The 24794-nt window shown below is 45.2% G+C and overlaps 1 protein-coding gene across 6 annotated transcripts in view; it reads left to right on the top strand.

Annotated features, from left to right (window-relative positions):
• Window positions 1-24794, top strand: part of PASD1 (PAS domain containing repressor 1) — a 115540-nt gene that overhangs the window by 53515 nt on the left and 37231 nt on the right. For 3 of the 6 annotated variants that reach the window (XM_069015419.1, XM_069015418.1, XM_069015413.1), the window contains exon 1: window positions 7511-7737. The exons of 2 other annotated variants lie outside the window; for them this stretch is intronic. The gene's annotated coding sequence lies outside the window, so the exon portion shown is untranslated. Of the gene's footprint in view, window positions 1-7510; window positions 7738-22172; window positions 22210-24794 lie in introns of those variants that run through there. One more of the 6 variants, XM_069015416.1, reaches the window with a different exon arrangement.

Genomic DNA, 24794 nt, shown 5'->3' with positions numbered 1-24794 from the left:
GGTGCAGTGAAGGTTTGGGGTCAGGATGAGAAGTGTGGCAGTACATAACTGCCCACATGATCACCACCACATCTGGACCAAGTAAAGAGCCAAGTCCAAAGACCAAAAATGCAACCCATTTTTCACAGGTCTTACTTCTGCAAAACACTTCCTGAGTTTCATGAAAACATGTTCACTAGAGAGCTCCCCTCTCCAATCCCAGCTTCTCATTCACAAGCCCTGACCAAAACTGATCTTGATATTTCCATTTGGATGAGGAAATTCCAACTGTCTCGTATACTCATCTTCTACAGACACACAAAAATGCCATCACTTAGAGCTGCATAATGGAACCTGATTTCCCCAGGTTATTCAGAGGTTCATTTCCTCTTATTAGGGATGACTTTTTGCAACACTGCTTGTAGACAAAATCTGTCACAAAATACTAGTTTCCAGTATAATAATCAATTCACTGATGGTGTTCAGCACCTCCCCTGTGCCCGGAAAAACCATGTGCTTTTCTGTGAGTAGAGAGTGCAGTAACATCCCATGCAGTTCTGAATAACTTTGGCACATTTCAGTATCATTTTTGGGTAAAACACAGTGATAAAATCTCATAGACTTGCAATTTAACTTGCCTTTGTTTGGGTATGAGCAGAGTGGCACAGCCTCAGCAGCATGTGAGGCTTTCAGTCCATGTCCATCCTGCTCCCTGGGCAAATTCTCTATTGAATATTATCCACCTGTTTTATGCATTGATGAAATTATCTAGAAAGTTTCTGTGTTTTTAAGAAAGGCAGAAGGAAAACAGTGGAAATTACCCAAGAACCCTGTTGACTTTGGTGCACCTGGGATGAAGGACACACCTTTTCTGTGTATCCTGAAAGACCATTAAGGGAGGTGTTTGGAGAGTTCTGCCCTGGGGCCTGTGCTCCGGGCTTCTGTCTTTTCCAGTGTTGTCAGTGGTTGTGTTGTCAGTGGTCCCTCAAGACCATCAGGCTGCTTAGTTCTTCTAAAGAACCACCGGCACAGTTTGAGCTTAAAATGCCTCTGCTTGACATTTATAATCCAACTGTCAAACTATGCCTGATCTTTCCACAGTGGTTGTTTGAGGTGAGCAAGTTTGCATGGTGTCAGCTACATACACAGATGTATTTGCATTGTTTTCTCAGTCTTTGCCAATCAGGGTGTGGTAGAAGTGTCAACCCCACCATCTTCTCAACACAAATGCCCTGTCTGCTTCCTCCTGTATCCTTATCCATCTTCAATAGTCTTGATTTTAATGTCTTCTTGTACAGAGCTGGGAAAGGGCCACTCAGGTCACTTGGTCATGAAAAGGAAGATTTTGCTTTCCTTACAAAGTGAAATCAGCAGTAGCTTCTCTCAGCACCCCACTGCAGGTGGTTCTGCAGAGGGAAGGTTTTCCCACCAGCAAGGCTGTGCAGGGGGCGAGTGGGGCTGCTGGAAATGCCTGTGAGTCACAGCCATCCTAATGCCACTTTCCAACCCAATTTTGGGAGGAGATTAGGATATATCTGGGAGCCCTCTGGCCACAGCCCAATGCAGGCAAAACAGAGGAGGAGGATGGCAGTAGCTGGGAGACAGAGAGGGAGGTATGGACAGAGGCAGCTCCTGTACCAGCACAGCCTTCACAACAAGCATGTCTTTGTCACCCACATGTAAAACCTGGGTGTCTGCTCAGACCCTGGGTTGTAGTAGGAAGTCCAGGTGACAAGGGCAACTTTCCATCTGCCATGTTTGGCCAGGAGCCCATTGGGTTTTGTCTTGGAGTCAGCAGTTGCTGCTCTAATCCAAGATGTTGAAAACTCTGTGGGATGATGATGTTACCTTTGCACGTGCCCTAAGTCAAGCCCCTAGAGAGAAAGTGGAAACCTTCAGTGCAGGGAATAGTTGACCTGCACAATTCCCAACTGCTGTGTATGGCATCAAGTAACTAAGAATGGACAAGCACCAGCGAGAAGCTTTAAAGCGTTACCAGCTCGTATGAATAAAGCTCAGCATCAGCATAAGCATTAATAGGAAATATCCATGGTTATCAATGTGGATTTAATGTGCTAAGTAGTAACCACTGTGATTTATTAGGAAGGATGCACTTGCAGATGATGGACAGTAATTCTGCACTGACTTGTTTGTTCCTCCTCTGTGCTTCTTACATGGGCAATACTGCAGCTGTTGCCGTTGCCTGGTACTCCCTCTGCTCATTCATCCTCTGCCTGCTGAATTCAGGGGGATTTGGGCCTTTAATATAATTATTATTTTCTATTTTATGTCCCTGTTCAAGAGGCCCCTTGGTAGCTGATTAACTTAATCAGAGGTGACTTAGCCCATATTTAAATGCAGCAGTCTGAATTTGTCTTCAGCACAGTCTCCAGAAGATATGAACTAAGCATCAAAGAAAATTAATTCATAGGTACTTTATCCTGTGGGATCAAGCTAAAATGTGGTCAAAGAGCTTTAGCTTTAGCTTGTATGCTCTCATGAAAAGATATGGGCAGAAGAAGGCAGCCATGCTCTTGTTTGTGCAAGTTTCCCCCCCTCCCTTCTTTGAATTAGGCAGAATAACAGATCACAAGAATACTTATCAGAGAATATTTTACTGCAGTTAAGAGAGAACACTTTTTCCTTTACAAAAATAATAATTATTTTTGGAAGTATGATCAGCCACATGAAAAGTATTCTTTAAGCTTTTTCTGGGCCAAAAATATGACTTGAGCACTTCTCAGCTTTTCAAATAAATACATTCATTTATCTGGCCATGGTATTAGTCCAGCACAAGGAAATACAGGGCCTTAAATACACACAAAATTTAGGTACTACTGTTGCCTCTAAAAGAACCATCTTAAACCATTTTCTACAAAATAAGGTGCTGGATGATGGAAATTAAAATATTCCAGTTGGTTCTAGCCTAGATGGAATTTTGTCCTAAGTGGTGATTAACTCATTCATGTATGTTCCTAATCCTTTTAAGCAGTTGCATAAATATTCCAAGTGGCCCTTGAAGATGCTGGGTAGGAGAGTGAGTAGCTCATTTCAGCCCACAGGGATGCAAGATCTTATGCTAGGGGGGAAATCCTGTTCACACTGGAGTAAATGTGGTTTTTCTTCTGCCTTTAATGGCGTTTCCGTTCCTTTTTCTGAACTTAATTGAGAATGGGATTTCACCCATCTCCTCACGTGACTGTGCCTCAAACCTGAATTCTAGCTTTGAGTCTTTTTAAATGGGAAAATTTAAGGTGAAACTAAATAAGCCCAGAGAATAGATCCATCTCCAGATGGAGAAGGACTCTGGTAACTGTTGGGTGTTTCCTGAAGCAGACATGTGCTCTAAGCAAACAGTCCCTGCAGCGCTCCAGGTGCTGGGGAAGCAGCTGTGTCACCTGACTGCACTGCTCTTACAGGTGGGCAGCATTGTCCCTGGCCAAAGGGCCCTTCCTTCTCCCACCACAAACACAGGGGATGTTTGGGATGAGAAGGTCATATTACCATAGAAGGGAAAATGCACTGCTATTTCCAGAAATTTTCAGTGAAACTTCAAACTTCATAAAGATAAGGCTAGATAAGGAGGTGCAGGGATGGACACAGTTCACACAGGCAAACTCTTGGGCAGTATATTTTTATGTTGCAAGTAAGTGAAACTAAAATATTCCGTAAACTTTCTCTATATTCTTTGCATTAAATCCAATAATTAGTTATTCATCTCCCAGCTTTGATTTTGTTAAATAACCAATACCCTAATTCAGAGGCAAGAATTTAATCCATAGAGAATTCTGTCCTTGGAGAAGATCAAAGTGAGTCCCGTGGTGTTAAGCACACACCTACAGCACTTGATCCTGAAAAGAAAATTAGGTGCATGTTTCAATCAGCCTATCCCTTCTTACTGGTTCCCATGCATTAACCTAAGCCTCTGTGGGAGCATTTTTGGTGCCAGGATCAAGGACCTGTGGAGATGTCACACAGGAGAGCAGGGCTCTGAAAAGGTAGCAAGCAAACAGGTGAAAACCCAAGCAGGCTGTGATGGCAATGCCTCCTCATTCCTCTGCACCTATCAACGCTACAGGAAGAGACTGAAAGTCTCTGGGCGACATAAATACGCTCGATAAGCTCGTACAGAGAACACAAAGGTGAAATGGCCCTGCTTATCAGGCACAATTAAAATGAATAGAGGATGACTAATAAAGAGGCAGTTTAAAATCTTTACATGACACAGTGTCAAGGCAACAGTGTTGTGCAATAGCACTGACACAATTAACACTGTGTCCCTGCCTTGGGCAGAGCCGGGAACGGGGCTCCCGCCGGCCTCGCCCGCACGCTCCCATGGCGAGCGCTGGGTGGGCTCTGCCGCTCCAGCTCTCCGCTCTCTGCCGCATCCCAGAGCCATCGCGGAACCTGCGCAGAAACAGCCACTTCGGACCAAGGCAAGGGTGCTTTTTCCACTTTGTCATCTCTGCTCCTCTCTTTCCTTTTAGTTTGCGTGATCCCAAGCCTCGCGCTTACTACTGTGTGAAAAGGGAAAAACATCACGTTGAATTTCTGGGCACACTCAGAAGGGAGTGGAGGGAGACAAGGCTGAGGTGCCTGATCCTGAACCGGGGCTGGTTATTGACTTAGCACTGAGCAATGCGAGCATTTCCTGGGTAGGAGTTTTTGCAGTGTGTAATTTAAAAGCTAGTTTGGACAACCCTTTGCTCGGGATAATAGATGGTAAATGCGAGTGTGATCTTCCAAAATAAAGCCCAAGGTGTCCTTCTAGTTCTTCATTTAATTATGTTGCTCTTTAGTGGTGCCTGTCAGGCTGCAGGATTTCCCAGCCCACTGGGCGAGTGCAGCAGGGACAGACTGGGTTTTATATACATATATATAATGTGTATATACATGTATGCATGTATTTTTATATAAATATACACATAGATACAATATAGATATACTTCTACTCACACACAAGAATATATATAAAAACATGCAAGAATATATATGAGAACAACAAAGAAAAATTTTCTTCTTTGATGTTGATATTTTCTGACCAAAACCAGCTCTCAGTTTTATTGCTGCTGGGATGTCTTTGCAATGCAACACTGTCAAAAACTAACAATATAAACAAATTTGAGGCTATGCCAACTATTGCTGAGCACAGCCAAAGCTGCCCAACACCACAACTTGCTGAACAATGTGTGAATTCTGTGGTGGCAGAAATGTCTGTTTCCCTGTTCTTTCTTAACTTTTGGAAAGATCTTGGTGGAAAGTGTGTTATTCTAAATGAGATAAATAAATTAATTGATATGAAGATTCCTTCACCATTGCTCCAGGAGGAGGGGCCCCTGTATGTGCCAAGCCTCCTGCCATGGGCTGCAAGAGAGTTGATTGGAACACTTCATATAAAACATGATTTCTGGTCAGCAAATAATTTTTTTAATCAGGTAAAGTGGTATTTCTGAACGGTTTGCTTTATTAGAAGGCAGTATTGATGCTGTTTCCTGTGCCTGCCAGGCCTGTGAGATAGGGGGTGGCCATGGAATTGTCCCAGCAGTGCTAGCACCCCTGGCCAGCTGCCAGCACAACTCAGGGCAATGGCTGTGGCACTTGTACCTTGAGGGGAAACCCACCACAGCCTCTTCGGGGCCACATCCTGCCTACCTGCACTTCCCACCCATCCGTCTGTGGGTGCTTAATCTTAAAGTGCCTCAGTCACAGTTCATGTTCTCATCATTCCTCACCTACTTCCCCAAATGTGTATCTGCATACCCGTGTAGGAAGGCAGTGGCATCCCCTCGGTGCTGGTCACTGTTGTGACAGGGCTGCACTGCAGGCTGCAGAGACACCTTAACCCAAGTAAAAGTGGAGAGAAACACTGCATTTGATACCTATTTGTATCTCACCTGACACTGAGCAGGAAAGATTTTTACCACATGAATGAGGGAAGGGTTGCTGTGTTTCACATGATGAGGCCATGCCTCAAAAACCCACTCTAAGTGAGAAAAAGAGGTTTGCTATTTGTGGCAGGCAGCACAACCACGCTACTTTCTTTGCCTCTGATAAGAAAGCAAATAAGAAATATTAACTGCGTGCAAAGGTGCCCTTTTACTTGTCCTCATCAATAACAGCTGATGTTCCTCAGGGTTATTGCTGTAACAACGTCACTTCCCTTTCCTCACTGGCATCAGGTTTATATTAAAAACCTCATAGCCTTTTGTCCACTGTCCCCTTTGTGGTTCTGCTTTTGTCCCCCGTGCTGTGCTTTGGGGCACTGGCACGTGTGGGGATGGGGCCGTGCAGGCTGCCTGCGTGCCTGCCCCTTTCCTCCAGCAGAACGAGGGCTGGGAGAGGAACAGGAATTTTGGCTGAGCAAAGAAAGCCAGCGGTGAGGATGCCAGCTGTGGGAAAGGGCTACTATGCAGTAAGGTGCTCCCAGAGGGAGCAGACCTCCCAGCACTGCATAGGTTAAGGAGCAGCTTTCCAAGAGGAGCTGAACTAGGGAGAGGCGGGGGGGAGCACCCAAAAAAATTAACTTGTTGGGAGCGCACTCAGTTTTGGAAGCTGCTTGGAGCAGCCCGGGACCGGAGTCAGGGACCCAGTGATGTTCCCCCAAGTCGCTCCAACTGTGGCGTCAACCAGTGGCTTCCCACCGTAGCACTGGTCCCCCCCTGGCAGTGTCTTGAGAAGAGGAAGGGACTTCAGAACAGCCTTGATGCCCCAGCTTTTGAACCTACTGCTTCCAGATGCAAGACGAGCATAAACCAAACTCTGGCAATGGGCAGGACCACATGGTACGACTGAGCAGCGGCCCCAGCCCGACTGTCCGGCGGCACCGCGGCAGGGTCGGCGGGACCCGCTGCTCCTGCCGCCGGCTGCGGCTCCGCGCCCGCAGCTGGGCACGGCTATAGTCGCGGGAAGGGGAAAGGAGCTGCCCGCTGTCCTTGGAGAGGAGGGTAAATAGTTACAGTGGAGAAAGGGAATCAAACAAACCCCAAAAAAACGATGAGGAAGGAAGCGGCAAATGTTCAATGGGTGACTCACGGTGCGGGATGACTAATCCCGTCAGGGCACAGCTCGTGCCGCGCAGGGAATCGGTGCCGCGCGCCTCGCGGGGAGCGCAGAGCGGCCGCGGGACCCGTCGGGGCGGCCGGGGCCGGGCCTCGCTCCGCTGCGCGCAGCGCCCGGCGAGAGCCGCGCACGGAGGGAGGACGAGCCGGTCCCGGCAGAACTTCGCGGCCGAGGCCACCCGGCGGCCGGTGCCCGCGGATCGGCGGCGGTGACCTACTTTCCGCCGGCTCCTCTCGGCACACGGCACCGCCGCTGCCCGCGCCACCTGCCCGGCCCCGCCCGGGCCCCGCGCCCGCGGAGGTGCGCTGCTCCCTGCGCTCCTCCCGTGCGCTCCGCCCCGCGCCCGCGCTCTGCCCGCGCTCTGCCCGCGGGTGCCGGCGGCGGCGGGGCGGGGGAGCAGCGCGCCTGTGCAGTGCCGGGGGGCCGGGCCCAGCCCGCCGCGTTACACAACCGGCCGCCGCCACAGCCGAGTTTCACAAGTCCCGCCGCGGCTGCCCGCAGCCCGCGCCCCCCGTGCGCCCACCCCCGCGCCGCGCCGCGCATCGCCGGCACTGCCCCCCGCCCTGCCCGCGCTCATGCCATGTCACCGCCGGGCAGCGGGACCCAGCGGCGAGCGGTAACCCCTGTCTCCGGGGGGGCACCGCGCCGGGGCTGGGCATGGCACTGAGAGCGGCTCCGGGACGCGCATCCTCCTAGACGGTAGGTACGCCCGCGGGGACCGCGAACCCTGCCGGGGTGAGGGGTGCGGGAGGGGGGGTCCCCGCACTTGCAGCCGGCGGGGAGCGGGGCAGCCCGGGTAAAGCCCCCGCTGCAGGGCCGGTACGCGGCACTCGCCGCTCCGCCCTGCCCTCGTCGGACACTGCCAGGACGGTCCCAGGTAAGTTCTGAAAAGGAAAACTGACAGCCGCAAGTCTTCTGATTTTTTGCTTAAAAAATCCGTGTTCCGTCAGGATGGGCACAGGGCGCAGCGCAGGATGTCCGGGGGGCTGTGGCCGTAGACGGCAGGCGGGAAGGGGACTCCGGGACAGGGATGCAGGAGCGCGGCGCACGCCGAGGCTGGGCACCGACATCCCAGTCCCTCAGCGCCCACGCACCCGGGCGCATGGAGCGGCTCGGGAGTAGCCACGGGCTGAGCGCAGCTGAGGGCTGCGCTGATTTGGTTTTGGGGAAAACCGATTTTCTGGAGACTGAAATGGGTCTGATCGCAGTCTTCTCGTTCTGTCTTGAAGTTTCGTCGTTCAAAGAATGTGTTTGGCTGAAAAGAGCGTGGAGAAAAACCTCCGAAATGAGTCTTGAACCTAAAGATAGCATCTGAAATCCAGATTGAAAAGTCACTCTTCCCACCACGGTTGTTGTGTCATTTGATTTTACAGAATATTTATATTATAAGTGGGAAATTAAGAAGGCTTTGAAAGTCCCTCATATGTTTCAGCCATGGATTTGTGAATGATAACTCCATGCCTTGGTCCTTAGTGGAAGAAATTGTGAAGTGATTGTTCTTGGTAGCTTGCACTGGAAGCACAGGTCGGAGCTGAGCCCTGTGTGATTCATCAGTGAGGTGTCACACGCGCTTTGGAGAGCTCTAGTCCTTTGTGAAGTGCCACAGTCCCCGAAGGCAGGAGGCTCCTGAGCCATCGCAGAGCAGGTCCGGTAGATTTTGGAGAAGTCCAGCATGTCAGTCCCTTTTTGGGAACAGAACTGGCATCCAAGTGCCAACTACCCCTCATTCCTGAATGAAGTTGTCTCCTTCAGCAGGGGAGTGGCCCCGGAGATAATGTCCCTGAAATCAAAGCTGTTAAAATGCCCCATGCCTTACCTGCCTGGGAGGGTGCAGGATCATCTGGGGAGGGCAGGGTTATTTATTAGCTGAAGTTTATTTTGCTGTGTGCAGTGAAAGCTGCGGTGCTGATTTCACTAGAGGGATGAGACGTTCTGGTGTAGACATGAGAAGATGTTAGGAGTCACTTCCTTCATTTTTGAGCAGAATGCCGGTGGCTTCCCTGTCCTTATTTTGCTGGATCACTGCTGGCTAATCCCTAGCTCTGGAAATGGGAATTTGCCTGAAAGAGACAGCTAGCTCTTCATGAGTTTGATATGTAGGGTTTACAGTTCTCACAGATCTAACGGATGTTGTTTGAAGCAGCAGACAGTTTCAAGAGTACGCAGTGTGAAGCCCTGGTACTGAATGTCTGACAACGTGGTGTTTTGGTTGGGAATTTGGGTAATTTTTATAAGCTTCCTAGGCTGCAACCCCTCACCATAGTTACTCAGTCAGAAAAATACATTTGGATTTTGGGTTTTTTAGAAACTGTAACTAAAAAAAAAAAAAAAATAGATCATTCTCCTGTAATGTGCTAATCAGAGTAAGCCAGTGTGTCAGTGCTGCATCAGGGAGGACCAGAGCCCTGGCACTGATGTGCCAGAACAACAGCACTCAGGGCTCTGCGGCTGATGGAGCCCTGACAAACGCAGCAGGCACTAATGAGGACAGGAGGCTCCAGAGAAAGCCAAAAGTTGAAATTTGTGTGGAAGGGAAGCATTCGTATCTCTTGGGCTAAACATGTTTACTACCTAATCGTTAGAATTATTCTGGAAGAGGTAATAGGAAAAATGCAAATGGCTTTAGGAGTGGTTGCTTGCTGCTCACTTATCCTGATCATTCCAAGCTGTGGACTACAGTTACTTGATTTAGAGGAAAAAGTAAAATTGGTTTGAAATTTTTTTTATAAATTGCAAACTTCAGTAAGATATGTGATGGTTCCTGGCTTTTAGCCACTGAGACTATATCTGTATTAATTATTTTTCTGGTTTAAGACATACATCAAGTACACAAAAATAGCTCAGAGTTAAAGATTAAAATTAGCAAATGAGTAGTTCATAATTAAAGTCTCATGATGGAGGAAGTGGTATTACATTGCAGAGATACTGATGTCAAATCCAACTTCTGCTCATTAGTAGTATCAAAATATTGGTAGAATGTCTTTACAGTTTGGAGCCAGGGCTTGTCTATGCACAGAAGTTGCTTTGTTTTGTCCTAAATTACGCAACCTCCCAAGATTCACATGTAATGGTACAAAGGTTTTAATGCCAACGTAGCTCATTCTTTCAAGACTGGAGAAATAAGCTATGTGCCTATATCAGAACAACTGAATTCAGGCTTGTACTGGAACAGTTATGGATCCTAGTGAAGTAATGTGGCTTTAAACAGAACAGTAAAACTTATAAAAACCAAAATAGTATGAAGCAGTGTTTTCTGATATTATTGAAATGATAGACCACTCTATCACTTCATTTCCAAATCTCTGTTAGGGAAGTCAGGCAGGTACAACAACTGCATTTATTTGTTAGGACCTGGATGACACCCTTCTTTTGGGCGAGTCCTGGCTCAGCTGGGGTCATACTCTGCTCAATGTCCTGCTGCAGCAGCAGCTCTGTGCCTGCCAGTACAGTCCTGGTGATGGGCTTGCCTGGCTGCAGCTCCACCAGCTCTGTCCCATCCTCAGCCCAGGCTGAGGCCATTCCTTTTTTTTCCTTGTTTCACTGCTACTTTTGGTGTGGCACAGTGTGACTTCTTGCTCTGTGGCCCATAAACTGAAGGAGCAATGTCCCTGTAGAATAGTCCTACAAGACCCTATTTATTGTTACTCCAGTCTCACTTAAGCCCGGGTTTAAGGGAGGCTGACGTGGTGGCAGGCCCCAACAAGCGCTCTGTGCACAGCTGGGCTTGCTGGCTGCACATCTGCCCAGCCTCAGAATCACCAGATTCAGTCAAACCACAAAAGTGTGTGCAGTTAATGAGAGAGTTTGACCTACTTCATATTCCTTTATTGGCTTTGGCCTTGTCTACATGGGGAGATTACACCAATTTAGTTTAAGTCTGTTTTTAAAGTGATTTGATTAACCTGATGTGACCTTGTGTAAGGACATTCTTATTTTGGTTCAAATGAGCTTATTTGGGTTCAACCAAAACCTGCACTTAGTCAATTTGCACAGAACCGAAATTAGATGTGCCTAAACTGGAAGGGGAACTGATGTCTCTAAATAATGACACAACTTTCTCATGAAAGCAGAACCTTCTGTAGAATCTGGAACAGAGTGTAATTACTGACAAATCTGCAGGCAAGTGAAAGCTATTCATAGCAAAGTTTTCAAAAAAACCCAGAGAAAACAGGCAAAACTTAAATATCTTAGTGAGACAAATGAAGAGGTGCCAATAATCCCACTCCTGGAATACTGAAAGCAGTGGCACAAGGCTTGCATAGCTTGCAGCAAGGCTCTCCCGTGGCTCTTCAGATGCAGAAGAGGGCAGGCATTTGTGTGCTTTACAGAGAGTCCGTAGAGAGTCAGAAAATAAAAAAGCAATGCAGGAAATGTTAGCCCAGCTGGTTTGAGCACAACAGTACCCAGCGTCTCATGACGTATTTTGGAGGAAAGAATAATTAGACATGGAAATAATGAGGAAGCAGGCTAAATTACAACAAGATTTTATCAAAGATGGATTGTGCTAGACTAATCTAGCATCTTTTTCATATAACAGATTATTTAGATGGGGTAGGGCAGGAATGTAATTTATCTAAAGCTAAGCATTTGATACCATGTCCCACAGGACATTTTGGCTTAAAATGAAGATGGTGGTTCAAGGCAAGAACTGAAAGGTGGAAAAGAACCTGGCCAAAGAAAAGATACAATCTTTGCATGCAAATAAAGTTGTCTGAATGGAAAGAGGTATTCAGAGAAAGTCATCAGGATGGAGGGAGGTTGGTGGTGTTGCTCCCTCAGGACCAGGCTGTGAGATGTGTGCAAGGTCTGGGTGTGTGCCCAGGAGCTGTGTGGGATGACAAAAACTTGGGAGGTATTGTCAATACAGAGGAGGATCAGGTTATCATAGGAAAGGAATTTAGATGACTTTGTTGATTGGGAGTGATAGACATAAAATGGCATTTAATAGTGCTGAGTGCAAAGTCGTGTAAAGTTGTAAGCATGGAGACCAATAACAAGAATTTCCAGTGTGAAATAGGAGCACATCAGTTGTCCATGACAGAGGGGAGAGATGTGGATGCACTGGCTGCTCAGGAGATACTTGGGAGCAAGCACTGAGATACAGCTGGGAAGGGGACCACTGACATCCTTGGATACCAAAGGAAAATAATATGAGAAATTCAGGGAAATGTGATACGATCATTGTACAGATTATCATACAGGGTGTCAATACAAGAGCTTTCCATTGCTTGTGGAGCAGCCCACTGGCATTTTGCATAGTTCTGGATACCCTTGTCAAGAAAATGTTACATTACAACAGTAGGAGGGCTACAGACGTGGTTACACAAACAGACCATCTGTGGTACAAAGTGAGGTTAAAGAGCATCATTTGTTTAGCTCTGGCCAGGTGAACCAACGAAGGGACAGGCTACATTGGGGTATTTTACATACAATTGGCACTATATAGCAAGTGGGCAGAAAAAAACAAGATAAAAGATAGCATCTGCACGAGGTCAAATTGTCTAAGTTGGTCATGAATAAATTTGGGTGGGGAATTAGAAGAAAGCTTGTAGCTGCCCAAGGATTGAAGTTGCATAAGAGTCTTTCAATTAGGGTAGTTTTGAGATAGATCTTGATAATCTTATGAAAGAGATTATACAATTAAATTAGAGAGTTCCCGGAGATAGGAAATTACATTTGCAGAGTTAATTCTTTGGTCTGCAATGTAGTCATATTTTTAATGTATACTTGAAAGGAGAATGGACCTGGTTTGTTTACACTTTTAACCCCATGTGTCAAGGCTTCTGCTGTTTTCTTGGGAGTTGAGGGAAGAAATAATTTTTTCTGTTCCTGCAGGTTTGAATATTTTTTCTCCCATATCTGCCTTCCTTTCAAGCACTAGACATCAAAAATGTACAGTGCAGACTCCATGTAGCATTAGACAGGCACAATTGCCTGCAGATTTTTCTGGCATGCTCTCTGGTTCAACCTGTTCATCAGATTTTGGGCCAGAGACATTTTTCCTTCAGACTGTGTTGCCAGTAACCATATTATACTTCATGGTGTATTTTCTGGGATCTGGATTTTCTGTTGCTGGCGTTGATGAACTCTGTGTGGCTCCAAGGACTTGCAGTACTGGCAGTGATCTTCACCTCCCCTTTGCTGTGTCACAGCATGGTTTAATCTTGCATGCTTCTGATATGTCTCATAAGTTTATTGTATGACGTGAGGATGTGTTCTCGGGCTTCTGGTGCTCCTTGGCAGGTTGAAGAGATGTTGTTAAGCAGCTATTAACAGCATTGTTTTCCAAGACTGGAGTGATGGGTTGGTGTTCCCCTTTAACCTGATATTCCTAAAATAAGTTGGAAACCTGGACTTGGTAAGAGCTCTGCTCTGTTGCTGATCAGAGCAAAATTCTCCAAATCATGCAGGATAAAATCTAGAAGAAAGAAGTGACTGCTGACCATTAGTGATGAATTAGTAACTTTAGAAACACAGTTTGGTTAGTGGAAAGTTGAGTGTATGATGTCCATCTTATTACAAGAAAGAGAGAAGGGAATAAGTAAAAAAAAGACAGAAATTAAGCAGGCAAGGAAGAAGGAAAACAGCTCAACTTAGCCTGCAGCAGAGATCACCTACCTGCCAATTTGCCTGTAAAGGGAAATTGAAATATTGAAAAACAGCAGCGCCAATGAGGGTAACACTGAGATGGTAGAAGAGGAAGTGTGTTAACCAAACTCCATGGAGCTGTTGAAATGCATTGAATCATCTGACTGACTTGTATTCTTACGCAAACACAACTGTACAATTGATTAATTTGTCGACATGCCTTTAGTGCATAACGCTATGGTAACCAAGAGGCTGCTAAACATTGCCGAGGGAACGCTGCAAAACATCTTTCCTTGGGAGAGAGGGAGGGAGGCAGAGCGAGACCTTGGAGCTCTGGCCTCGGAGGACTGATGCATGCCACAAACACGCCACAAACACGCCACAAACATGCCACAAACACGCCACAAACACGCCACAAACACGCACACACCTGAACAGTTGGAATTGGGCTCCTGTTGCAGGTGGTGGAAGGGGAACATTGGGCGGTTTGCTGGCCACGCACATGTTCTGGGTGTGATCAAAGAGGTGACCTTGGATGACAGCTGACTTCAACACTTTTGCTACCTGATCTTTGCACAGCTGATGGACTGGGGACAGCTATACCACCCTCCTGCTGGATCCCTGTCACCTGGTGTCCCGAGCAGGCAGGGACAGCAAAGGATTTGGTCTTCCCTACACCACTGTCCCACTACATGGAGGGCTCTGCCTCCCTGCACATCACCTTCCATCAGCTTTTGGGATCTCAGTCCTTCAGGGCTGCTCTGCAGGGGCCTGTTGTGTGAAATAGAAACATAAAACTTTTCAGAGTTTTACACCCAGTTCCTGGGTCTTGGCTGGCTGCTGTGTGGTACCTGCACTTGTACCTGCACTTGTTACCTGCACTGTTCTCTGTGCCCTGGCTCTGGGCAGAGGCTCCAACCTCTCTGTACCCAGCAGCAGTGTCACAGCTCAGCAGACACCTGTGCTGGGCCTCTGTCTCCCCATGATTATGGATTCTTCTGAGTTGGAAGGAACCCACAAGGATCATCGAGGTGTCCCCCCTCACCTATAAGGTGAGGTGCTTTGTTGAGTGTCAGCTATAGACAGATTAATTAATTGATTGACTAATAGATAAATGCAAAGATATTTGTAGGTGTGTTTATTCTTGTTTACAAACTGCCCAAGCCTAGGCAAGATTGTCGAGTATGTAGCAATGGCAGGAATCATATCCATAAAAATGCTAATCTCCTCTCTTGCCTCATCTGTTCAGCCCACAAACACACGCATACACACATGCTTAAAAGAAATTAATAAGGTTTGTTGGTTTTCTTCTGGGCTCAGCCTGCTTTAATTTTGGTTTAATGCACAGCACCGTGCAGCACATTGCTTCCGGACAATAAAGTTTTGATCATAAACAACACACTCAGTAAACCATTTTTTGGGGTAATTAATGAGCAACAGATGAGTTGATAAGAGCTCCCATTGCTGATAGCTATTTTGCATAGACATGGCAGCATTATAGGAAGATTTTCAAGCCAGTACAGATGCTTTATCTGAAGGGGATGAGATAAACCCCTGGCCCTGATAAAGACAAAGGTTGAACTTCCACCAGCTTCTTTGTGGGGACCTCTCCCAAAGTATCAGCTGAAGAGAAAAATGGATGTCCCTGGGAGTCAGTCCTTGAGTTTAGGCTGTTCAAAGCTCTGCTGCACAAACTGCAAATAGGTGTTTATGCATAGAGGAGGATGCTGTGTGTTTGGTCCACTGGTGGCTTGTCACAGCAAAGGCAGCAATTAGGGAGGCTCTAATAGCTGGGGAGGGTTACACCCCTTGCTGAGGAAGTTTGACCATAAACCTGTTTGTCCTGTCTCTGAGTGCAGTGTACACTGGCTTGATTTACAGTAACTTAAAAATATTCACTCTGATCAAACTGCTTCCAATCAAATTTTATTAAGTGATGTGTTAAGTGTGTGTGTTAAGTGAGTCACATGAGGCAAAAAGGTGGGACTTGGGTTGACTCCACTACTGATGTGTATATTAAAGATGAGTATTAACAGTTTGCCTTTTCTCTTTAATAGAATAATTCTAATGGCTTCCTTTTGGGGCAGGCTTTCCATGGAAAGGGCACAGCAGGAAGTATTAATAAAACAAACTCTTTGTGCAAATCTTAACACCTACGTTTTCTGTTTAATTTCGCTTATGCAGAGGGCTGAGCCTTCTCATTAGTGGAGACAATGTGTCAACACAGGAAAAGTGAGTTACTGTATTTTCTTTCCGTCATAAACTCTGGGGTTAACCTCCCACACGGCAGCAGTGATGTGGAGCTGTGTAATTGCAGGGAGAGCTTATGCTGGCCCTTGAGCACCAGTCCTGGGACAGACAATTCTTATTGCTCATTCTGCTGCAGCATGGACTTCTGAGAAAGCACTTTCTCACCTGAGGCATCTTCACATCTCATGGGACTTGGCCTTTCAACGGCAAGACCTCCTGGTATCTATGTCTCACTGGGACTGGAGCTGAAGTCCATTATTTGGGGAAGTTTGTACAACTCAGGAAGCCTTGCTGAGAATTATGTTACATGGGAAATTTGACTGCAATTCTGGTTTTCAGCTCTCTGAAAATCATTCAGAGTGTGTAAGGAGGGGCTCCCAGAAAAAGGTTGTTAGAAGGAAAGTGTATATGATTCTGCAATAGTCCTGGTATATTGTCTGGAAAGGGCAAAGATCCATTGCCTAAAATGGGAGAAAAATAAAAAATAATGGACTAAAATTGCCACTAAACCATTTGTAAACCTGAAATGAGGCTGAGTCAGAACTGTGTCTTATCTAGGGCACATGTTTTGAATCTGGAGCTGAATTCCTTATATTGGATATATTCATAGTTAAAAAGGCAAGGAGTGTTAGAATGGAGTCTGGAGTGTTAGAATGATTAGTTTGTCAGTAGTAAGCTGTTGTCAGTAGAGCAGAATTTCTGTTTTCACTTGAGGGATAAAAAAAAGACTAATGCAGACAAGAACAACTTCTGTATTTTGATTTTTTTTGAAGGAAAGCATGTGAATATTAATAAATGATCCAGCTGGGATAGCATCTTTCTTAAAAATTGTCCTTAGAGATAGTGTATTATATTAACAAACATGAATTTAGTTGTACAGTAAGTAAAATTTTATAAATATAAATCATCAACTTATTTCAAAAGTTGCTGTGCTGAGGAAACTGTTCTGGGATTTTCTAATATAGTCTCGTTTGAATTGTTTGAATAAGAAGATATATTGGTGAATAAATCAGATAATGAGCTGCTTTACATAGAAGGCATAATGCCTATTTATGATGTATAGAAGTCCTAAGAGAGATGAATTTCCAGTTTAATCTTCTTTGGATTGTGTTTGAAATCTACTTTTATGCAGCATTTCTGACTGTTTCAGAGATTACTCTTCAGACACTTACATAGACTTCATTTCTGTTTGAATTACAGCTCTACAAGGTTGTTTGCAGGCAAATGTGCATTAACTTCACTTGTCCTTGACCTTGTAGTAAAAGCCAAAAGTTTTCTTCTGACCTAGTTGCTCTTTTCAGAACTTAGGAAGCCCAGTTTTCAACCTTACCAGAAGGAGCAGTAATAGAGACCAACTCTTTTTTTATTGGAATCTTTGGCACAATGTGGCAGCTGACCTGAGAGGGATGAAGATTTCTCCCTTGCTCTTGAAGAAATAAAGAGTATATTAAGATAAATAATTCTTTTTCCTACTTTTTTTGGTAAGTTCTTTTGACAAATTTCCTGTGGAAAAGAGGATTGTCAGATGAATAGGTTAGCTAAACATTAGATTTCTCTCTCTAATAGTGCATTGTCATCGACTCTTTACCCATGAAACAGCTTTTATTTGAGGAAAAATGTGTAATTTATTTTTGTCTTTCCTGACATGAGCATCATGCTTTATGAGGGTATCATGTCAATCAGCTTTATTAGCAGCTCGTTTTTCTCACAACCTTGCAACACTTGCAGCAGCTTCCATCAAAGGGCCCCGATGGGGAAACACTGGTGAAAGGATGACATGCAACCCTGGAGTGTGGTGGAGCAGGATTGCTGCTCTGCATAAAGAGAGCCAGCATCTGGGAGATATTAAAAACTTTTGATAGGGATAGGAAGATAATTCTCAAGATAATTCTGTGTCAAGCTCTACTCTAGCTTCTGCTCCTGCCAGGCTTCCCAAGCCCTGGGTCACAAGGTTAGAGAAAACTGTGGGCTGGTTGTGTCATCCTTCACTGGCAGATGAAGCAGAGCTTCCCCATTGCATTCAACCACCACCAGACCCGGAGAGGCTGTCGTCACCCTCCCATTAAGGATGATGGTTTCTAGGACATTAACATTCATGTCAGGTCTAGATAGGGATCAGCAGAGGCTTAAATCATTGTCAGGAACAGATGTGAGATACCTAATCAGTTATTTCCTAAGGAAAATGAGTTTGATTGCATGAATAGTTGTAAATATTTCATTCAGCAGTTCAGCTACTACAGCAATGGTAAACAAGCTTCTGAGCCTGAAGAGAAGCATTTTGAGGCACTGTACTTGATTTCTTATTCATTTTAACTTCAGTGTAGAATAAAGAAGTTTAGGTACTTTGGATTACATTTTGTGACAGCACTGATCATAACCAGGGGCTCACTTTGAAGACAGCCAAAGAGAATCATTGAAAGGTTTGGGTTGGAAGGGACCTTAAAGATCATCAAATTCCAACCCCTCTGCCATGGGCAGGGACACCTTCCACCAGACCAGGTTGCTCAGGGCCACACCCAACCTGGCCTCAAACACTTCCAGGGATGGGCATCCACAGCTTCTTTGGGCAACCTGTGCCAGGGCCTCACCACTCTCACAGTGAAGGATTCCCTCCTAACATCTGATCTAAATCTAATCTCTTTTAGTTTAAAAACATTCCCCCTTGTCCTATAACTATCTGCTTATGTAAAAAGTCACTCTCCCTCTTTTTTATAAGCTCCCTTTAGTCTTGGAATGCCACAATGAGGTCTCCCCAGAGCCGTCTCTTCTCCAGGCTGGACAACCCCAACTCTCCCAGCCTGTCTCCATAGCAGAGCTGCTCCAGCCCTCTCATCATTTTTGCGGCCCTTCTCTGGACTTCTGGAGCAGGTCCACATCTTTCTTGTGCTGAGGACCCCAGAGCTGGATGCAGAACTCCAGGTGGGGTTTCATGAGGGCAGAGTAGAGGGGGAGAATCACAGTCCTTTACATCCCTAACCCTGATAAACATGGCCAGCTCAGTCCTGGTTTACAGTGTGCAGCGCTTGTCCTCAGGATGAGCACAAAGCTGGAGATTCTGCCACTGGGAGATGTTCATGGTACCAGAGTAGATTCTGGCTTTGAGAGGAACATGACAGCCTGAGCACCCATCCTCTGCCTTGGCTTTGCACTGCTCAGTTGGTGCCAAGCTGTGGTGGTGAGCACAGCTCTTGTGTGCTGGCTGAGCCAGGATTAGGTGCTCTGTGCCCCTTCGGGCAGTGGCTGCCTCATATCTCTTCTGGCTCTTTGAAGTACTCGCTCTACGTAAGCAATAATTAAGGACACAGCTTTAATGTCGTTTGTTTTGCACTTCTCACTTGTTAAAACCGAAATAAATTGGAAGAAACTTTGGCATTAAATCAGGGTGGGTGCAATACCAGTTTTGAAGTAGATAAGAGTTTCACCACTGATCTCTTGCAGAAAGGCTGATGAGAGGAAGGAAAGGAAGAAGGAAGTTAGCTTTTCTCTCTGCCTAATTGAATGTTTTCTCTGTTTGAGTTTCAGTTAAACTACTGTGTAGTTTGCTTGTGATTTTTAGCAGATGTGCACGTAAGCAGTGCACTAAGGAAGGAGGCTGGGAGTACAGATGATGTTTGCCTCTCAAACAGTATGGAATTCTGAGGATACTGGGACTGCCAGCTAAAGGTCATGGGCATTTTTAACTTCTGCTGCTGGGCTCATGCTCCTGCGTAGATGTTTGTCAGGAATCTTGCTGGCCTTGGTGGTATTACACAGTCAGATTATCACAGAAATAAGATCCATGTGGTTTTTATGCATGTACATTACAGTGTGATTCCTTTCTTCAGCTGATTTTAATGCGTATTTTCTCAGCCAGCCTAATTTTGTTCTGTTGAAGACAGTAACAGACATTGTTAGTATATGGTTATACAATTTAAGGTACTTTTTTCATTAAAGCCCTAGGTAAAAAACTCATGTTTACCCTAATTTTGGAAAACACAAATCCTGCTGTTTTCACCCAAGAATTGCACAGATGGTTAAAAATAGAGACATGTGCCAAGGGATCTGGCTAAATGAAGGGCCAAGCTCTAAATGCTCTTTTCACTCTGTCCCAGGTGAAATATGTTCTCACACTGCAGCCTTTTCAGCTCTCTTACTTGAAAACCAGGGACCAGAGGTGTCAAAGGTTCAGATCCACCATCTTTGTCACATCCATACAGCCAGGATCGCTGAGCAGGATGGCAATGTTCACTGCTACTGCCATTAACTTGCTTAAGTAGAGGAAAATTATCCTTTGAAAGAGAGGGACCCATGTATTTCATTTAATGGTTGTACTGGAGTCATGATTTTGAACTGATACTAGGAGGATTCTTAGTACTGGACTATTGCAGATGTGAAATAAATTATATTTTAAAATATTCTGTGTGCTTGCACAATTGTAATAACCCATAGACAGAATTTAGGTGTCCAGGAAAACACATATGTCCTTAATATCAGGGATGCCCATCCTTGAGGAACATGACCAGTTCTCTGTCCTGCAGCCTCCCTCTGCCCTGAGGAGGGGATTTCCATGAGAAATCCCCCTGTCCATGCTGCAGTGGGGGACAAGGGACCCTGCACCCTGCAGCACTGGTCAGAGCAGCTGAAGAGGCCAGAGCCTCTTTGAGGGCATGGCAGCAGCAATGCTGCTCTTTGATCCATTCCCTTTCCCCTGACCTCTGTGTTTAATCAAATCTTTTTTACATTAATTTTATCTGGTAGGGACACATCTTTTCTGGTCTTCAATAGTTAAAAAAAAAACCCTCCAAGAAAATCCCCAAAGTGAATTGGACATTCAGCCATGCTGAGTCATATTTTGTTATTATGGCTGATTATCCAGTCAGCCATGCAAATAAACTGCAAGGGGAAAAAAAGGATGTGTGTGAATAGCTTATCTACGACAGAATGGGGCCTTGGGTCTTTGTGCATAGTATGTGTAACAATAATGACCTAGTATGAAAGTGTTCCAGTGACTGACATATTTGCAGTCTAAAAAAGATAAGAAAGTAATGACAGAGAGATCTGTGGATGTTTATCTTCTCTTTTCTTCTTCCTGAAGGAAAGCTTTACTTTCTCATTACGTTTCTAGTGCATATTCATGGTACCATGCAAGATGACGAATATGATTGCAGTTAATTGTTTAAATATTCCTTTATTCCTGAAGCTTTCAAAACAAATAACCATATTTTGAGGAGCTAGTTGAGAAGTGATGTGGGCAAGATAATGCAAAAGAGAATATTGGATGTGAAGTTAAAAGTACCTCAGAAAAGAGAAGGAGAACTGTGTGGGGGTGTTTTAAAAAAAGGTGTAAAACCCCCAGTTACATTATTACCAATACCAGTTATATTATTAGCAATACCAGCATAAGCAGCAACAATTCTTCTCAAAAAAAACCTTGTAAACTTCAACAGTACAAATCCATCCTTGGTGTACCAGAGAAGGAATTACAGTTGGGTCAACATCTTTTCTGTTGCATAAGTCTTCTAGTGTTACTTAATGCAAATACTACAAATGAGTACGACTTTGTCCAAAATACATTTGCTGACTATATTTATCATCTGTCTTCTTCATAGTAAACAAGAATAGACATCTGTGGAGAAGGTCTGGTAGCCACAGAAAATATTTTGCATCATAGTCTCTAAGTGGTGCCATTATGAGCTATTCTCAGCTCAAAGAGCTGTTCTTTAGGGCAGCTGGAACACAAATGTATATTTGGTGTTTGGGCCCCTTTACCACCCTATTATATATTTGTAATGCAGGGAGTAAAACACTGGATGGAAAAGTGCCACTTCAAGACACCTGTGAGTGATTTTGGAAATTGTGGGTAATGAAGTGGGTTTTCTCACAATAATGCTCAAGTCTAGCCCTTAATCATGCACTTGAAACAAGTGGGCCCAGACCTTATGAAAGGTGTTTACTTACTCAGCTTTAAGGCACAGGCCAAGAAATAACTTGATCGGATTAGCCGAGTTTGAATAGGAACAGCAGCAAATAGAATCAAATGAGTGTGAACGATGCTGCTGTGCTCTCTATTAGAAAAATATCTGCCAGCTGCCATTGCAGAGAATAATCCTGCAAGATGCTGACACCTCCAGTTCACATTGCCCGAGGGAACTGGACCAGGGCACTTCAGGCGTGCAGCTCCCATTACTCACCTTAGCCGAACAATGTTTTTTCTCTGAAATTCTACTTTTCCCTGTTATATAAAGGCTGCCTCTTTTCTGCCTCCTCCTTCTTGAAAGGCCCTTGATGCTTACAGGGACTGAGTGCATTGCTGGTTATTCTCAGCTGCAAGATTACAGAGATGGCAGCGGTCAGGTCAGTGGGGCATGAACATGGCTCAGCTGGAGAGCAGATGTGAGCAGATCATTTAAGGAAAGCAGCTGAAATTCTGGGAGCCAAATGAGGATAAGACAAAATTTGAAATCTAAGGGCTTTGTTTAAATTCCTTTTGACTTAGGTGCACATTATAGCTGGAATGCTCCAGAATTAAACACACCAAGAGGGTAAGGAAGTTTCTTATGCTTGAACTTGAATGCATGAAGCCAAAGATGTAAAATGAGGTCAGTTAGCTCAGCTGCAGTGAATCCTTTGATATTCATTTAATGGATAAGTAGATATAACTCTGAGCTTGCAGGGAAGACTTTGAATTTTAACTACTAAGCTCTTTATAATTTTCTCACAGGTCTTTTACATAAACTGGACATTTGGAAGCTTTTCTTTAATGAGAGGGTAGTCAGACACTGGAACAGGCTCCTAGAGAGGTGGTCAATTTCCCAAGCCTGGTAGCATTTAGGAGGCATTTGGGCAATGCCCATAATACCACACTTTAACTTTTGGTCAGGCCCGAAGTGATCAGGCAGAGGGACTAGCTGATCATTGTAGGTCCCTTCCAACTGAAATATTCTGTTGTATTCTGCTGAGCAGTTCACTGTACAGACAGGTAGTGCTGTTCCACTTCTGCTGCAATACCAGTCTCCTCAACTTGTTCCCTCATTTCTTCTGCCTCCGAACCAGAGGTGAGAGGTGGTCTGGCTCTGGGAGGTCCATTGTTTTTGCAGTGTTTGGTTTGAGATACTGGTTGAGATGGAAAAGTTGAACTCTGGATAAGGAACTGGATCCTTCTCTGGTATAGGGAGCCTTTCAGTCTGGTTCAGATCTATCTCTAATCCCTTTGTTGTAGTATTTCCTTTTATTGAATAGCTTCCTTATGTATTGAGTTCCAGAAATTCCAGGTTGGTGATACACATGGGAAACAGATTATAACAGAGAGCAGATTTAATTACTCAGGTCTAGAATTACTGAGGCAGGACATTTTTTCTTCATGTTGTTTGAAAAGGGAGAAGAATCTTCCCTTTTTTATTTATAGGAAGAAGTTTGAGATCAAATGACTCTGAGCTGCCCTTTCATTGGTCATTCAGTGATCACTTGAGGAAAAAATAGTGAACTGGGTTTTTCCCTCCCTTCCTTAATTTGGAAATCAGGTCTTACCAGTGCTGTGTGTTTAAGGGAGTTCTAAGACTATAGTCTTAATACTTCAGGAAGCTTATTTTAGGAGGGAGGACTTGACTGAATGCCAGTAGACAGAGCTAATCATCAGGACATCTGGATTCACTTCTTAACTCTGCTGCATGACCTTGGGTCAATGATTTAGGTCGAGCTTTTCCAAAATGTTCAGTATTTGTAGGTGCTTATGCTGGATTTCAGCATTACTGAAAATTAGGCTGTAACTGCATTCACTGTTTCAAATTCAGCTTCCCAAAACTGGGACACTTGTAAAAAGGAGACAGAAGTAAAATGTGTGCCCCTGTTTCCTCATTTGTGCAACAAGGATGGATAACTGTGTTTGTAGAGTGTGCTGAGACTTCCTGATGTAAAAGCACTAGACAGGAGAAAGGATGGCAGCAAGCTGCTTGCAAAGTGTCAGAAAAGTAGGCATTGTTCAGTAGAAATCAAAGGATGCTGAACAAGGACCAGACATCCAAGAGTTCACCAGCCAAAGGGCTCCACAGACTGCATAGAGGACCAAGCAGATCTAAGGAAGTGCAGAAATGACAGGGCCAAAGGTTGCTGGCTGTCTGCAGACTGTCTGTGCAGCATCCTGCCCATCCAGCTGCCTTCCCACCTGTTCCCAACAGCAGCAGAGGAGCAGCTGAATTGCCCTTTCTTGGAAGGGGGATCCAGAGACTGATCACAGTCAGGGTGATGCAGGTGTAGCAAGCTGTGTGCTTGTAACAGACTCTGATTTGTGTCACACACAGTCAGTCTGAGCATGCCAGAGAGGGGCAGACCTGTTGTGCAGGTGTGGAGCAGCTCTGCTAAACGTCTGCTCAGGTAGTGGAAGAGTCCTGAGAGTATCCAGCTCCTTTCCTAAAGCGGGCTGGGGAGCTGCTCGACTCTTCCTGCTTTCACGGGGGGTGAGTACATCACTTCCACGGCTGCATCCTGGCTCCAGGGTCGACTGTGGCTGCTCTCAGGCTTTAAAGTGAGTTGAAGCACGTTTATAGAGCAATGCCCAGGGAATAATGCTTGTAGACAGAAGATGTTCACGTTTGAAAGAAAATCCTCCAGTCCACAAATAGCTCCTACCATCTGCTGGTCCTGCAAACTGGGAGTAGATGCATCATGAAGCCAAGTCATACACAGTGGTTTTGCCCCACTGGAGCAGAGCACTTCTGCAATGTTGTCCTGGAACCACCTAGAACCCACTCCTGACCCAGTTGAAAGCCCCTGCTTTTACTGTACAAGGCAAGCAGCCCCTCAGGCCTCACATTTACTTTTGCAATATGGCTTCAACCTCCAGCACAAGCAAACACAAAGCACAAGTGCTCATCTTATCTGTGCCATCCTCAAGCATCTGAAATGCGTTTTATATACAAAATGGAGAAAGGCAAAGAAGAAAC

Source organism: Aphelocoma coerulescens, chromosome 4A (genome assembly GCF_041296385.1).
Source record: "Aphelocoma coerulescens isolate FSJ_1873_10779 chromosome 4A, UR_Acoe_1.0, whole genome shotgun sequence".
Lineage (NCBI taxonomy): Eukaryota > Metazoa > Chordata > Aves > Passeriformes > Corvidae > Aphelocoma > Aphelocoma coerulescens.
The sequence above is the reverse complement of the archived record's forward strand: the minus strand, read 5'-3'. Positions and strand labels throughout refer to the sequence as shown.